The 16,234-nt window shown below is 34.1% G+C and overlaps 1 protein-coding gene across 1 annotated transcript in view; it reads left to right on the plus strand.

The window, feature by feature from the left end:
• Window positions 1-16,234, plus strand: part of Cdh12 (cadherin 12) — a 911,264-nt gene that overhangs the window by 501,868 nt on the left and 393,162 nt on the right. The gene's annotated exons all lie outside the window — the stretch shown is intronic.

A 16,234-nucleotide genomic window follows, 5' to 3' on the forward strand; every position in this document is an offset into this window, starting at 1 on the left:
AATCCCATCAAACTTCTTCATGGACCTTGAGAGAACAATAATCAGCTTTAATTATTATTGTTTTATAAAAAACACTAACACAAAGATATATAATTGTATAAATATATAATTAGCTTTGCTCATATTCATGCTTCTTTTATCTTTTTAATTTTTTAAATTTTTTATTGAAAATAAATTTTTTTCTCATACAATATATCTCAACACAGTCTTCCCTCCCTCCACTAATCCACCCTCTCCCCTGCATTTCTATTTCTCCTCCAGATCCACTTACCTCTGCTATTTCTTCTTCAGAAAAGACCAGGGTAGTCAAACAGGTACAAACAAGATACAATAAAGCAAGACAAAAGTCCCCTTATTGAGGATGGACAAGACAACATAATAGGAAGAAGAAAAGAATCAGAAATAAACCTGCTCCCACTATTTGGAGTCCCACAAATCACCAAGCTAAAAGCAATAAGACATATACAGAGGCCCTCGTCTAGAACCATGCAGGACCCTAGCTTTCATTTCAGTCTCTGTGAGCCCATGTGAGCCTTACATAATTATTCTGCCAGACATGTTCTCCTTCATCCCCTATGACTTTTACAATATTCCTCCCTGCTTCCTTGGAGTTTCCTGTACTCTAACTGGGTGGACTGGTAGAGACTCCCAATTCATCCTGTCTGCATAATATCTGGCTGTGTGTCCCATCATCTACTTCCGGGAAAGCCTGTGTAATGACAACTGGTCAAGACACTAATTTTTTAATATATAGCCAAATATGACTAAAAATCATTTCATTATTTTTAGTTGCCAGTCATGTTCGGTTCTACCCTAGGTATCTGGGCTCCGCAGTCTAAGGTTTCTGCACACGTAGGCAGTGGTAAGACATGGGCTTCCTCTTATGGCATGAACTACAAGTTAAGTCAAAATTTAGTGGCCACTCCCACCAGTTCTGTGCCATCATTGCCCAGCTCATCTTGCAGCAGGGCAGTTTATGGGTTGGGGTGTTTACAGCTGGGTTGGTGTCCAGATATCTTTTCCTGTGGCCTGAAGAGTACTTTCTTGAAGCAAAGAGACTGAAATGTAAGGGTGAAGACTCTGCAGGCAACGGTTCGGCCTCTCTATATCCAATGAGCTGTGTTCATATTGGTGTTGGCGATGCAACTACAATGTCAATTTTCAGAGAGTTACTTTTTGCCATGTTTGTGCTTTTAACATACTTGTTTTTAAGTCAAATTCTATCAATGAATTATATTCTAAAACTTTGTAAAGGAGTTATGCTTCATATTTCTAAGGAATTTTTAAAAATATACTTACATTTTGTAAGTTTTGAAATGTAGTACAACAAGCTATTTCAAAGTTGTATTGAAGTAATAAAGCCTTTCTTCTGGGATGTGAGCTCAGTGACGTTCACATTCTATTCACCCAATGAAGCTGGTCTCTGTACTACTGCTCTGTCTAGGGCAGGAGTAAGGTACTAAACTACTTTGGAATTAACTTCTATGGCCATAGCTGGGATCTCCTTAATACTTACCCCTTCATTAAAAAAGATATTTTTCTATTAGCAGCAAATTATATATATAATATATATATAATATATATTTAATTATATATAAAATAATATATAATATATATAATATATATTATATTATATATAAAATAATATATAATAAATATATATAATTATATATATATAGCATCCTGCTTTGTAGTAAAGGTGATATACATATTCTAGACTTTAGGCAACCATAAATGTCATGTAAAAAATTATCTATCTCAAATAAATAAAAAATCAGCACTGAATCAAAAGCTATAGTAGTCTATTAAACAGAAAAACCCCTTCCAGTCCCAGTTGTGAAGTATAATCTATTTTCCTTTCTTACAATAGAATAGATGGTGTTTGCATGCATGATTTTTCAGCACTAATGGACACAAATAATAACTTTTGCAAGATATATATCTACTTACATATTTTTAATAAAATAACTAACCCTGGTTTTTTCTGTAGTTTGAAGAACAGTGCTGTTCAACTCTGGGGTATTTTACTACTTTTTATTATTTGCTTTTTATTTTTATTAATTTACCATAATTTTGAAGCGAGAATCCTCAATTTGGTCAACTTCAAAGTTTACCTCAGTGCATCATGAATTAATTAAAATTGAACCGTTCGTTCTCAAAGGCAAATATCTTTAAAAATACATGAGTTCCATGGGTGAAAAAGAACAGAGTACTTTGAATGTCTTAAATTTCCTGCATATCAAGGCAGATGATGAAAAAGCATAAAAATACAGCATGTGTCCTGTGTGGATTCATGAAACAGTTCTGAGAGAGCGGATATTCACACTTAGGGCTTGGGAAGATGATCCAGTTTCAGGGGGTTCTGTGGTTTAAAGCAGCATTAGAAATACATATGTCTTGTGTGCAATTTGTGCATCACTAGATTGATAGCCAATACCGTTCTCAATACTCGTCTGAAATCGTCAGGGCTACAGGAATTTTTGTTCACCAAAATTTTATCAAAACACCTGACCTTCCAGACTTCCTCTGCTGCAATCCAAAACACCATTACTGCTTTCTCATCTGTCTTTTGGAACTGGTTCCACATCACTAAATTCAAATCCAGGCCTACCAATTTTCTTAAGCTGCCAGAGCTTGGTACGTATCTGATAATGCCTTCTGTTTGTTCAAAGCCCTCAGAATTCATTTCTTACTACTAGTAGTTGATAACAATTCCAAGAGAATTTCTTTTTAAAAGATGTGCATGTAGAAATTTCTTTACTACAAGTACTTCTTACAACATTTTGTTAATATATATTAGCTAATATATATTGAAGGGCTAAGAATAAGAATTGAATTTTGTGACTCACTTCTAATAAATAATATCTATTAAAATTAACACTGCATGACTATTAAGACCGAGTTATGGAATATATAACTGCAATTGGGAAGTATGGTGTAGCTGCAAGGATTCCCATTACAGCCTCAGCTGATTTCTTCCTTCAGAGATAGCATCAACTATACACTATGTGAGCATTTTATATTTCAAATGATGACCTGTGCTGAGCAAAGAGAAATATACTATTTCTGCCAACCCCTGTGGTGGGGGAGAATTGTCTGTATTCTATCAATCATGCTTTAAATAAACGCTGATTGGCCAGGCAGGAGGTGTAGGCGGGAAAGCCAGACAGGAAGTGGAAATGATGCAAGGAGAGCAGGAGAATTCTGGGGAGGAGGAAGCTGATTCCTCCCACTCCTGCCCAGAACACCGAAGCAGCAGGATGTGAGCTGCCCCACTGAAAAAAAGGTACTGAGCCGCATGGCTAACATAGATCAGAAAAATGGGTTAATCAAGATGTGAGAGTTAGCCAGTAAGAAGCCTGACCTAATGGGCCAATCAGCATTATTACTTACAGAGTCCTCTGTGGTTGATTTTCATTGAGGCTAAACAGGCTGGTGGAACGAGGCAGGACAGAAAACACAAACTAGCAGGCCCGGCCTTCTCATGTTAGACCCCTGTTTCAATTATAAGTTTTGATGAATTAATTTTTTCATGTTTTAAGCCAGTTACATTACTTTTTTATGTAGACATAAAATCATTTTTACTTTATTATATTTTGCCTAATCTCTAACAACATAGTATATATTTATCTCAAATTATATTCAATTGTAAAATTTTACCCATAGATATTTGGTTCTTAATAGATAAAAATTTTGGAAATTCTATTCATTCTTCCATAACCCAACATTAAATATATCTTAAACTGTATTATACAGAAATGAGATAATTTTTATAGACTGAAACTGACATAGAACAGTATCAAAATACAGTCATAGAAATGACATAGATGAAAGGGCTACTTTTTCTAAACAAAGAAACAAAAACAGATTTCATAGTTTCTATCAATTTCAAAAGTTTTTAAGTGAGATGTCAATGACAGATAAAACATTCTTAGTTCTACATTTGTACTTCTCAACCTTCCTGGAAATATTGCTTGATATTTCCATTCAAATTATTCTTGTATTTTATCATATACCTAAGAAGTAACCACAACATCAACTTTTTTTTTGTTCCTTTCATGTGGTACTGAAAAAAACTATTTCCTTAAGGCCCTTTGATGTCTAGAAATCTTATTCTCAAATTCTGAGTTCAAATTATACATCTGGCTTCATAACCCTAATTTTTACTAAGGTCCTCTTTTTAATTGGTCCTTTCATTGTCACGTCTCATATGGTTCTTTCTTTAGCATGTCTCAGAACTCCGCATCCCTCTTGTGCCATCTCTTCCTGTGCAGCTGCCTCTTAACAAGTTCTCCAAAGCTACTCTAGCCACTTTTCCTCTCAACTCTAAAGTGTAGACACTTCAAGTATACCTGTTGCAAATTGTTATGTTTCCTAACACTGTGTCAGGTAACTCACAGTCACCTCATTTAACACATCTGGCTCTGACATTCAGAGATGTTCTATGTATTCAAAGTTAATTGGCACTCTAGTCTCTCTCTCTCTCTCTCTCTCTCTCTCTCTCACACACACACACACACACACATGCACACATGACACACACATACACACACGTGCACACACACATACACACACGTGCACACACACACACACACACACACACATGTTTTTCCAATCAGGCTTCCACTGTCGCTTTGGAGCCTGTCCTCCTAGAATAAGCTCTTGCAGACCAGGCAGCCTTGAACTCACAGAGATTTACCTGCCTCTGCCTCCTGAGTGCTGGGATTAGACATGTGCCACCACTGCCTGGCAAGTCACTGATATTTTTGTCATGTTTCCTCAGCACAAGAAATTTATTGGAAAATAGCACATGGATTGCACCTTTTTATCTTCTCTGAATGTCCGTAGACACATAGCAAAGAGATTTTAGGTATGTCCATACGCATCTAAATTTTAGTAATGTAAACTAGCAAAGTGTAGAAATGCAAGTTAAACATTAAGTAAATGCATGTAATCCAGATAACATATTTCTGTATAGTATGACAGGTTTCTTGAAATAATTCTAAACCTACTTGAAATACAAATATTGAAGAAGATATAGTAATTTATCATGATGCTTTTAAAAATATTTTTCTGGTACCAAATGAACAAAAAATACATTATATAATATTCAGTACATTAACATACAGACTCAAAGTTAGAGACAATAAATAAGACTGAAAATGCTTTTAGATACTTTGATTCCTTAATAAATAAAACAAACATATGTTTGTAAAAGCAACTACTCTGTTTCCATGTTTTTAAGTTCCCTCATTTTTTAAAATATCTCAATCATTAAGACTAACCTAAACTTAGCCAGATAGTGATGGTGCAGGCTTTAATTCCAAATACTCAGGAGGCAGAGACAGGTAGATTTCTGTGAGTTCAAGGCCAGTGTGGTCTATAAGAGCTAGTTACAGGACAGGCTCTAAAGCCACAGATAAATCCTGTATTAAGAAACCAAAGGAAAAAAAGTTTAGCCTAAACTGTGGTATACATATATAAAGATCATGTACAGTCATCAAAGTACAAACAGAGATTTCAGAACAAATCTTTGTATTTATCAATAATTTTCTGGTAAGGTTAGGGAGGACTATCAAAGTGGCAGGCAGGTTGGTTTGTCATATATTTGTAACACCCCAGAAATTATCCAGTAATCCTAAAAATATTCCTGAGAAACTGTTGGCATTTGGTTTTAGAATATCAATGATTATAGTAGTAACACATAAGAAAATGATGTATTTTTGATCCTACAATGACTGGATGTACGAAAGTAGATAGCTAGGTTTCATCATGTGGAGTTTGCATAGAGGTAATGGTGCTGAAACGCCTTATCATCTGATCTTTGAGTGTATGTCTGGAAACATACGGTTTGCCTGAATATTTTCTCCCTGATAACTTTCTGTAATAAATTAATAAATTATGTTCTAAGTTTTATAGCAAAGTTTGTCAACATAATATTATGAATATGGAGAAAGGTTGCAGTTCAAAGTTGGTAAATGCTTTACTTCAGATGCATAAAAAGTGTGTTTTCACTGTGTGCTCATGGGCAATGCTAGGAAGCTCTAAAAGCTATGTGGGAATGACTCACATTAGACTGAGGATCCTGTCTAGCTAAAACACAGAAATTGATTTTGGCAAATGTCAAAAGATAAGTTGATGTTTTCACATTTTCTTCCATTGATTTATCAGAAGTAACATGCTGGAGTCAGAAATCATCCTGTATTTTCAAAAGTATTTCTATCATTTAACCAAATATGAGTTATGCGTTTGATGTCAGGCTTTTATTATCATTATTTGTTTCTGTTTTCTTCTATTATAAATTTTTGTAATTAGTATTTTCAGATGACCTGTAATCATAGTTTAGAGTTTTGATAAAAAATATTAAATACAGTAAATTAGAGTATGAGATTAAGAGTGATATTATGTCTCAATGAGAAATGCATTTTCTCCAATGTCTTATCTAGGATAAGTCATTAATGGCCATTTCTATGCATATTAATTAACACATTTAAAAAAATCAATTCTCAATAATGAGATTCTTACTTAAAGCATAAACTTTTGCAATGTAATTTGATGTGGGATTCCTTTACATATGCCATGAATATGTTTTATTTCCATTTGTTAATAAAAAAAAGCTACTTTGACAAATGGCAGGGCAGAAAAGAGCTAGGCAAGAAAACTAAACTTAATACTGGGAGAAAAAAAGGCAGAGATGTTATGCAGCTGCCGAAAGAGAAAGAAGCCTGTATCTTATCAGAAAGTCATGGTCTTCTGGTGTTGCATAGATCAATAGAAATGGGTTCATTTAAGATGTAAGAGCTAGCTAGGAGTACACCCAAGCTATTGGCAAAAGATCATTGCAATTAGTATAGTTTTGTGTGATTATTTGGGCCTAGAAATGAACTTGAAATAACCACACAGAAACTATTAATTAAATCACTGTTTGACCTATTAGCTTATTCGTATTTCTAGCTAGCTCTTATATCTTATATTAACCCATTTTTATTATTTTATATTTCACCAAAAGGTTTGTGCCTACCAGCAAGGTTCTAGCTGATGGTTAGAGTCTTTTTCCTCTGGCATCTCACTGACTCTGCCTACTTTTTCCCAGCATTCAGTTTAGTTTTTCTGCCTAGATATAAATAAAATTAGCCTGCAGTTAGGAGGCTGAGTCAGCAACTAGCTGACAGGAAGTGGTAGGTAGGAGCCTTTAGTAGCTAGGGTTCTTAATCAGGAGCTGAGCTGAAGGGCTTGTGGGTTTTAGAGAGCCTTAAACAAGGAGAGATAGTTAGTTGCTTGCAATTCAGCCTGCCTGAGTGAGAAGAATTTCACATCAACCTTTGAATCCCGTGTTCTATAGGGGTAGAAATTTAGATAAAGTTTCCCTTAGTGGCTTTGAGAAAGTCGGTGTGTGAGGGAACAGAATTCAAGCTGGCTGTGGCCCTTGAGGTCAAAACTGCTGGTAACTTAATAGTTACAGATGCTGATTATGACAGCAGTTACTTAAGAGACATCTGCTGTGTTAGATGAAAAACAATGCCCCTACTCCATGAAATCACCTAAGCTTTGGAGGAGAAGTATAAGCATTCCAATTAGAGCACAGTGCCCGGTCATCACATAATCTGAGTCTTTCAGTTTGTTAAGATTTCTGAATTAACTCTCTCAGACTACAGTTTAAAAAATCTATGGTGAAAGCTGGGCTTAACACTCATTTTCTGGACATGAGCATAAGTATTAAGTGATACCATGACAATATCACCTTTAGACCAAAAAAAAAAAAAAAACCCTCAAAAAAACCAAAAAACAAAAAGCGGTTGAATGTTTTTCCCTTATGGCCTATGACTTCACATCTTAGGTCTCTTAACTAAGGATACAACAGAACCAGGCAGAAGTTTCTTCCAATAAAGTAGAGCTCAAATGTGTATACTAGCGAGCTGTTTGAGAACAATGGGTTAATGGATTTTAATTTTAACCATTGTGGACACACCTCAAGCAATCCTTGCCCCATCCATAAAACAAAACTCTGCTCTGTGTAGCTTCATAGTTGACTCCTTGTTACTGATAGATCTTAATTAAACATGATTGTAAAGATAGTCCTCAGCAATCCAAATTAAATTAGCACTCAATCTATCTCTTGTGTTTTATCTTGTCCCTTTTACTTACCTTTCAAATTGTTTCAACAGTTTCTTAAACACAATGCGAAGTGTTTTTGTTTTAAATGCTTATTGCCATAATCAACTGAAATTGGTGGTCCCTGCTGGCATGTTCAAACTTTTTGTATAACAATTTGCCATCTACAAATTTTAAGCTGAAAACTGACAAAATCACAAAATATCTTCAAAAAATACCTTATAATATTTTATGTACACTCATGAGGTTTTGTGTTGGCAACATTCAAATCTCTTCTTGGCCATATGTATTTGAATTCTGTTACACATAGATTTGAATTATATCATGATAAATAATATCTATTTTAATTTATTCTCCTCTCTTATTCTTGAAAGCTCATTGTCAAAATTACAATCACAGTACTAAAGAGTACATTTCAGAGGTTAGAATCTGGACACAGTTTTTATTTTGGTATTGCAACGCTAAATTCAACGATCATAAATTCAGACTATGCGATGTATTAATCTTGAGTCTTGTTCATGAAGAGTTTGATTAAATAAAATGTTACAATGAGGACAACATTTAAGAGGCAAGGTAAATAAGCTGTTTTAAAATATTAAAATGCACACATATCTGTACTAGACAGTTCATTTGTAATGCGAATAATATGAGAGGGAGAAAAAAAGAAAATGTTAAGAAGGAGTTGGAGCTAGAAAAGGAAAACAAAAAAACAGTATGTTCTACAGAAACATTCTGATATAAGGACAATTTAAATAATTTAATATATGAAGAAACTAAATCAATTTTAGTATTGATTTTAGTTGATAATAAGAATATCTTAAAATATTTTTTCTGAATGTCTAGCTATTATATTTCTTATAAATAGAGTTTCAAATACCCATAATATATAAATGAAATTTTTTTATAAAAAATATCTATGGCTCATTTTAAAAATAAAACTTCCATTTACTTCTTTGAAAGTGTTTTTTTTATGTCTTTGTTTTTCTCTGGGATAATTTTAAATTATAAATAAAATGTATCCCTTGAGATAGTAAAAGAATCCCTTAACATCTACGGTCAATATCATTACCCATAATCATTTAACTCTGACTTAGATGACCCAGTGGATTCTAGAAAGAATTCTCTGTTCTCGTTTGCTTGCTCTCAGCTCACAATGTTAGAATTATCTCCTTTATCATAGGCCTTGTGCTATTTGATTTATAATTTTCTTAGTATATAAATATAGAGTGACATGAGAATAATTGTGTTTTTTATGTTTATTTTTCACATATTACATGTTACAAAAACATAGTGTAAAGAGTTAAATTTCAAATTGTTTAAATGGAAGAGTATAGCTGAGCCATCTCTCATTTCTAAAATACCGTGTTTTACAATCTAAATTTTGTTCTTTCACTTTTCTACCTTTATTTATTTGGTATTCTCTCTCTCTCTCTCTCTCTCTCTCTCTCTCTCTCTCTCTCTCTTCATGTGTGTATGTGTTTGTGTTTTATTGTGTGCAAATGGGTGTACATATTTGATACACATGTATTCTTAGAAGGCAGAGGAGGATAAAGGGTATTTTTCTCTATTGCTAGGTGTCTCACTGACCCAGAAGGTTGTCATTTTAGCTAGACTGGCTGACTATCAAGTTCTTTGAACCCAACCATCACCACCCCTAAATGCTGGGGTTAGAGAATACAAGATAATGCTCAGCTTTTAAGTGGCTAAGGGGATCAGAACTGAAGTCCTCTTGCCTGTATTCAAGTGCTGATACTGAGCCATCTCCCTTGATGAGTTTACATGAATTCTAAACACTTGCACAAAACAAGAATTCAAAACCAAGAAGAAAAGTTGTCATTCTGCCCTCTTACTGTCTGTTTTGCCCTAGCTCATCAGCATCTCACGTTGATCGCTTATCTTCATGGTGCAGCATGTTCAGTTTACGTTGGAAAGATAACCATGCTGGCATTTCAGTGTTGCCACCACAACATAAGCTTCCTATGCTGCTCAACTTCATCAACAGTATTACATTACAGACCCTCCAACCATGAGGGCTAGAATACCTAGATGTTGCATTTCATTTGAGATGATGTATTTATCTTCCCGAAAATGTTGTCAGCATTGTAACCATGATTTGCATTTCTTCTGGAGCAAATCTGTAAGGTGATTTTCAGAGACATTCTTTTATGTAAATGAATTTCACCATTATTCAGTAATCTTTCAGCAATTGGCTCTAAACCTCAGTGTTATTTATTAACATATATATATATATATATCATGTTAATGTGTTTAATGATAATTTTACTATTTATTCAAAAATTTATTTTAAATCTTTTTACATAAATTTGCAGTGTTAAGGTCTTTTCCTGGGGATGGGGGATATCAACGTTTCCAAGAGACTTTAAGCTATATGCAAGATTCCCTCCCTTTCTTCTTTACTATAGATACATTTCTACATAATCATTGGATTAACAAAGAAATAATGATTTATAATTTTTAAATTAATGTACATCTTTCTTTGACTAGAATACATTTTATTAATCTATAATACTTATTGCTATAAATTCTTAGATGACATTAAAGAATTCCCCAAATAATATTACTTAAAAGATAGCTAATGTAAAAATGTTTTCCCTCCCTGCATTTTGAATTTAAAATGGGATCATTTGGAGAAGAAATATTTTCAGTATCTTCTAAAACAGTTGATGTTAATTGATACCTAAGGCTACTAAGGCTTTGGCTTATTCAAAAGACCTCCGCTGTCTCAAATGAGTAAGATGGCCATTAGTGTGGGAATAGATAAAAATGCAATATAGTAAAGTTCTTATTATTGTAATTTATCAATGTTAGAGGAGTGAGTATAAAATGTAAGCACCCCTCCGGGCAAATAGAGGAGTTTTAAGGTAGTTTTGATATTTTTGAATCTGTAGAAGTGTTTCTATGATTTTTTTTAGGTAAAGCAGTGACTTAATCATACACCAATAGTAGAAACGGGTCTCAGTCATCTGTCTTTCCTCTTGCTTTTTCTGAGATACTTTTGTAGTAAGGTTCTCTGCAGTTTAATCTTAGGAATCCTGATTACTTCGAATATTATTAAAATAGCACATAGAATATCTAAACTTATATTTTATTCAGTTGATTTTTTATAATAACCAAATCTGAGAAGAGGTGGGTTGTTTCACTAAAATTATTGCTACTTGTACCAGAAATATTTGCTGTGGGATAATGCTCTTGTACTATGTAGAGATTTTTTTTACTCATATTGATTTCATAAAACTTTGATTGGCCAGTAGCCAGGCAGGAAGTATAGGTGGGGTGCCCATGCTAAGTGTAAATGTAGATGTACTTTTGTTTCCTAGTCATTCAGACCCAAATAATCAATCACAAAACTGAACTATTAGCTCAGGCTTCTTATTAACTTACTTTTACATCGTAAATTAACCTATTTCTATTCATCTATGTATCACCATGAGGCTGTGGCCTGCTGGTAAAGTTCCAATAGCGTCTTTCTTCTTCAGGCAGCTACATGGTGTCTCCTTGAATTTGCCTACTGTCTCTCTATATCCCTTCCAGCCTGACTATATTCTGCCGTGCAATAGGCCAAAGAAACTTTCTTCATCAACCAAGAAAAGCAACACATATACAGAAGGGCATCTTGCATCTACTAAGACTATTCTGGGAAGAAGAATGGTAGAGGTGCAGTTACCAGCCAGACACAGAGGAAGAAAGATGAGAATGCATTACTGAGAAAAGGCACTAAGTCACATGGCTATACATAGGTAAGAACTATGGGTTAATTGAAGTTTAAGAGCTAGTTAATAATAAGCTTGAGCTCATAGGCCCAACAGTGTATATAATGAATATAAGCCTCTGTGTATTTCCTTGGGACTGAATGCCTTTGGAACCAAGTGGGACAGAAACTTCTGTCTACAAATACTTGGCATATTATGTAGAATACCAGAGGAGCTCATAGGTAACAATGGATCATGTGTAGATGGAATATTCTGTCACATCAGCCAGCTCCAAAATAACCACAGAGAAATTTATTACTAATTATATAGGACCTGCCAATAGTTTAGACTTGTAAGTAATGAGTTCTTACAACTTAAATTACCCCGCATTTCTTATATCTTTTCTACCATGTGCCTTAGTACCTTTCCTAGACACAACATGCTCATTTTGTTTCTTGCCCCATCTCCTGACAACTCTGTCCTTCTTCATTCTAGAGCTCTCTCCCCGTTGATGAGTCCTACCTATCTTTTTCCTGCCTAGCTGTTGACCATTTAACTTTTTATTAAACTAATGGAATAAAACATCTTCACACTGTACAAAAATATTATTCCAAAACACTCATGATTATTGACTGTTATGTAGACTCTAGGAGAAGCCTTCCTCAGTTGAAATATATATTTCTCTCATGTAATGCTTAGGCAGAGATGTACTTTAAACACCACATGGAGAAGTTAGTCTGCTCTTCTGAAGTTAGCATTAATAATTCGGTCAATCAAAAATCATGCAGTCTCCATGCCTGAAATTAGATATAAATCCTCTAAAGATTGGTGAAAATGAGTCACTCGTTTGTAAATTATATTAGCCATAATTTGCAGGCATTTTTTTCTGTACCTAGTCCACATACACAAATTAAGAAAAATCATTAAATAGGCCATTTCCCACCAAGTCTAGGAGAAAAGAATAGATTCAAATGAAAATAGTAGATATAAAAAGAAGGCCATTTATAGGGTTTTTGTCATTAATATTAACATATTTATTTACTACTTAATGTATTGTTTTTTTTATTTTATGATATAGTGCTTCATTTAGCCCATAATGGACTTGAACTGTATCAGAGAATGACATTGCATTTTTCTTTCTGCAACTACCTGCAGAGTGCTGGTGTTAAAGAACTGAAAAAAAAAAATTGCCAGTTTGTTCAGTGCCAAATGATAAAAACCAGGAATTCTTAATGTGCTACAAAATACATCATTGTTTATTACTGACAAAATTTGTCTATACTTTGTATGCATCTCCTCTTAGAAATACTGTGAAACACATTTTCCTTTAGAATTTCATAGGACAAACTGTGTCTGTCTGTTTCAATTATTGTGTTACTGATGAATATTTATATCTCAAAGCTGCAACTTTAAATTCCATTACTTCATGGGTTAAGGTTTCTATATACAATATCAGAAAATTAAGTGAAGTTTTCAAAGTTTTACTCATTTCTGTAATGTTAAACACACATCTAGGTGTCTGCTTAATTTTTTTTTTACTAATTCTTTGAGAATTTCATACAATGTACTTTGATCCTAACCATCCCAAATGTCCCCAGATCAACTGACATCTCCATACTCTCGATACTTAGTACCCTCTTTTTGATTTTATTTAAATAACCTCTAAACTTTTATTTGTGCTATCAGTATACATCTGTGTGTGGAGTCACCCTCTGTGGCACCAGGTCTTGTGCAGTTGACCACAGTTGCTATGAGTTAACAATTTCCAATGATACCCAGGGAACATGAATTCACTCTGTTCCCCCTCAAACTGTGACTATTACAATATTTCTACCCTTTCTTTCCAGATTTTCCTTGACACAAATGGAATGATATAGATACCACCTCTGAGTCTGAGCATTCCACTGACCCTTATCCACTGCACTTTGACCAGTTATGAGTTTTTGATAATAACTATTCACTGTACAAAGGTCTGAGAGCTGGATTGTTAGATAATTAAGGAAATGAAAATTTAATTGATAGTTTGATGCTATGACAATTTAACACAGTCTAGTACAGGTTAACCCTGGAATCTTTTTGTTCCTGACCCATGACTTCTTGGCAAGATTTACAGCACCAGGAAATTTTTCTCATGTTGAGTGGGTTTTAAATAAATTAGAAAGCATTTGGTTGACCCATAATATTCATGTCACTGTTACATCTATTTGTATATATCTTGTTACTCTAGACATTACAGCAGGGACAATGTATATTAAATTCTGTTGTTTTTATGGACTATTTTCTTAGACTTATTTGATTAGATGTTTTCAAATTGTTAATCCATATGACTTATTAGGTGTATTTATCTTTATCTTCAGATCAAATTATTTATTTCAATGTCTGATATAGAGTTGAATTAATGGTCATAAATTCCTTTAATCTGTTTTTATCCCTGTTGAGATTTTATAACTTCTTCAATTTTAGAGAATAGTTTTCCTTGTTATAATACTGTGTTTTGAAACTCAGTGTCTTTCAGAATTTAGACTATGTCTTTCAAAGTTCTTATGGCTTTACAATGTCTGTTGAATATCTGGTGTCACTCTGGTGGACCTATTTTTATGAATACTGACTTTTCTCTCTTGGAGATTTTAACACTTCTTCTACATTCTATAGTTTGAAAAGATGTAATTTTAACTTGTTGTGGACTTGTCTTTTCTGTTTGGAATTCTTTGGAACTCTTATAACTAGATGGTCATTTCTTTCTCTATGTCAGAGAAGTTTTCATTTGTGATTGCTTTGAAAATTTTGCTGTGTGCTTTTACTCTTATGTTTTTATATTCAGAACTCAAAGGTTGGGTGCTTTCATGGTGTCCCTGAGTTACTCCCCAATGTGTTTGTACTAATTTTTAAGATGTATTGTTGACCTTTACTGAGTAAAGCATTCTTCTGTTTTCTTTTTTTTCCCACATATTCTGTTTCTCAAATGATCTATTCTATATAAGAGAGTTTCCTCTGAGTTTTCATTTGGCGTATTGAGTTATTTTATTTGCTGTACCCTTTCAGCTTAGGTTTCCTTCAACAATTTTATCTTTCTCCTTATATTAGATTGAATTTTTTTTTACTTTATTCATCTCTGTTTTGGTTCTCTTGTTAATTTCTTCTTTGAGTTTCCAGAACATACTTTTAATAATCTTTTCAAATTTTTGTTTGGAGGTTTTTGAAAGTATTTTCATTAGATGGCATTACTATGTAATTAGTGATTAGAGCATAAATCTGATCTTGTTTTTTATGCTTTTTCTCATTCTGATCTAGGACTTGAACATCAGTTGGCTCATTGATTGTGCTTTTCTGTCTTTCATTACTTTACTTTTAAAGTAAAATTCTTTATTTATATTCTTTTAAATTTTTCATCTCATTTTTCTTAAGAGGTGGCATATAAAGTCTTCAGTGAAAGACTAAGTCCTAGTAAAGTTGAGATAGCCTTTACCTCTCTGCCACTGGCACTAAGAGTTGGCTGGATTCAGAGTCTTCACTTACGGTCAGATCAGGTACCATACTAGGACAGCTAAGGCCTGTTGGAGGAGGGAGATGGGCCTTTGTTTGTCCCAGCTGCCCGGCTAGCTTACACCTGTAATAACCACACAGAAACTGTATTAATTAAAATACTTCTTGGCCTTTAGCTCTAACTTGGCTAACTCTTACATCTTGATTTAACCCAATTCTATTGATTTATGTATAGCTATGTGGCTGTGACTTACTGAAGATTCTAACTGGCATTTATCTCAGGCAGAGAATCCATGGCTTCTCTGACTCTGCCCTTTTTCCTCCCAGGATTCAGTTCTGTTTTCTCCGCCTACCTAAGTTCCACTGCATCAACTAGGCCAAGGCAGTTTCTTTATTCATTAACCAGTGAAAGCAACACACAAACAGAAGGAACTCCTACACCAAAGGCCTCTCACCTCGTTTGCAGCTTTCTCTGTGGTTTTTCATGCTCTCCACATGCTCATTGGCCTTACTTACAGTCAGATGCAACCACCCTGCTTCCTCAGATATCACTGTACTAGATGAAAGATGGAGAACTCTAGCACTTGTATAACTAACACAGTCAAGCCTGGCTAACACTGTGAGACCACACTCTACAACTAGACAAGCACAGATAGGATTTACCCAGATTCAGGACCAGCCCCTTAAAATATATTTTAAATAAATATGCCAATATTTTCTTATTCCCTATGTACACTAATTATTACATGGAGTGTTTTACTATACCTAAGTTCTTGATGCAGCATATATACATATTCATATTCTCAAAATTCTTTTTTTATTTATGTTTTTATTAATTTTTTCCATTTGTTTCTCTCCTGAGTTTACAGGAGAGTGGTGCAAGTCTTTTATAAGTCATTTAGCTGGATTTTCAGGACTTAGTTTGTACA

The sequence above is a fragment of the Myodes glareolus genome, chromosome 15 (assembly GCF_982192425.1).
Source record: "Myodes glareolus chromosome 15, mMyoGla1.1, whole genome shotgun sequence".
Taxonomy (NCBI): domain Eukaryota; kingdom Metazoa; phylum Chordata; class Mammalia; order Rodentia; family Cricetidae; genus Myodes; species Myodes glareolus.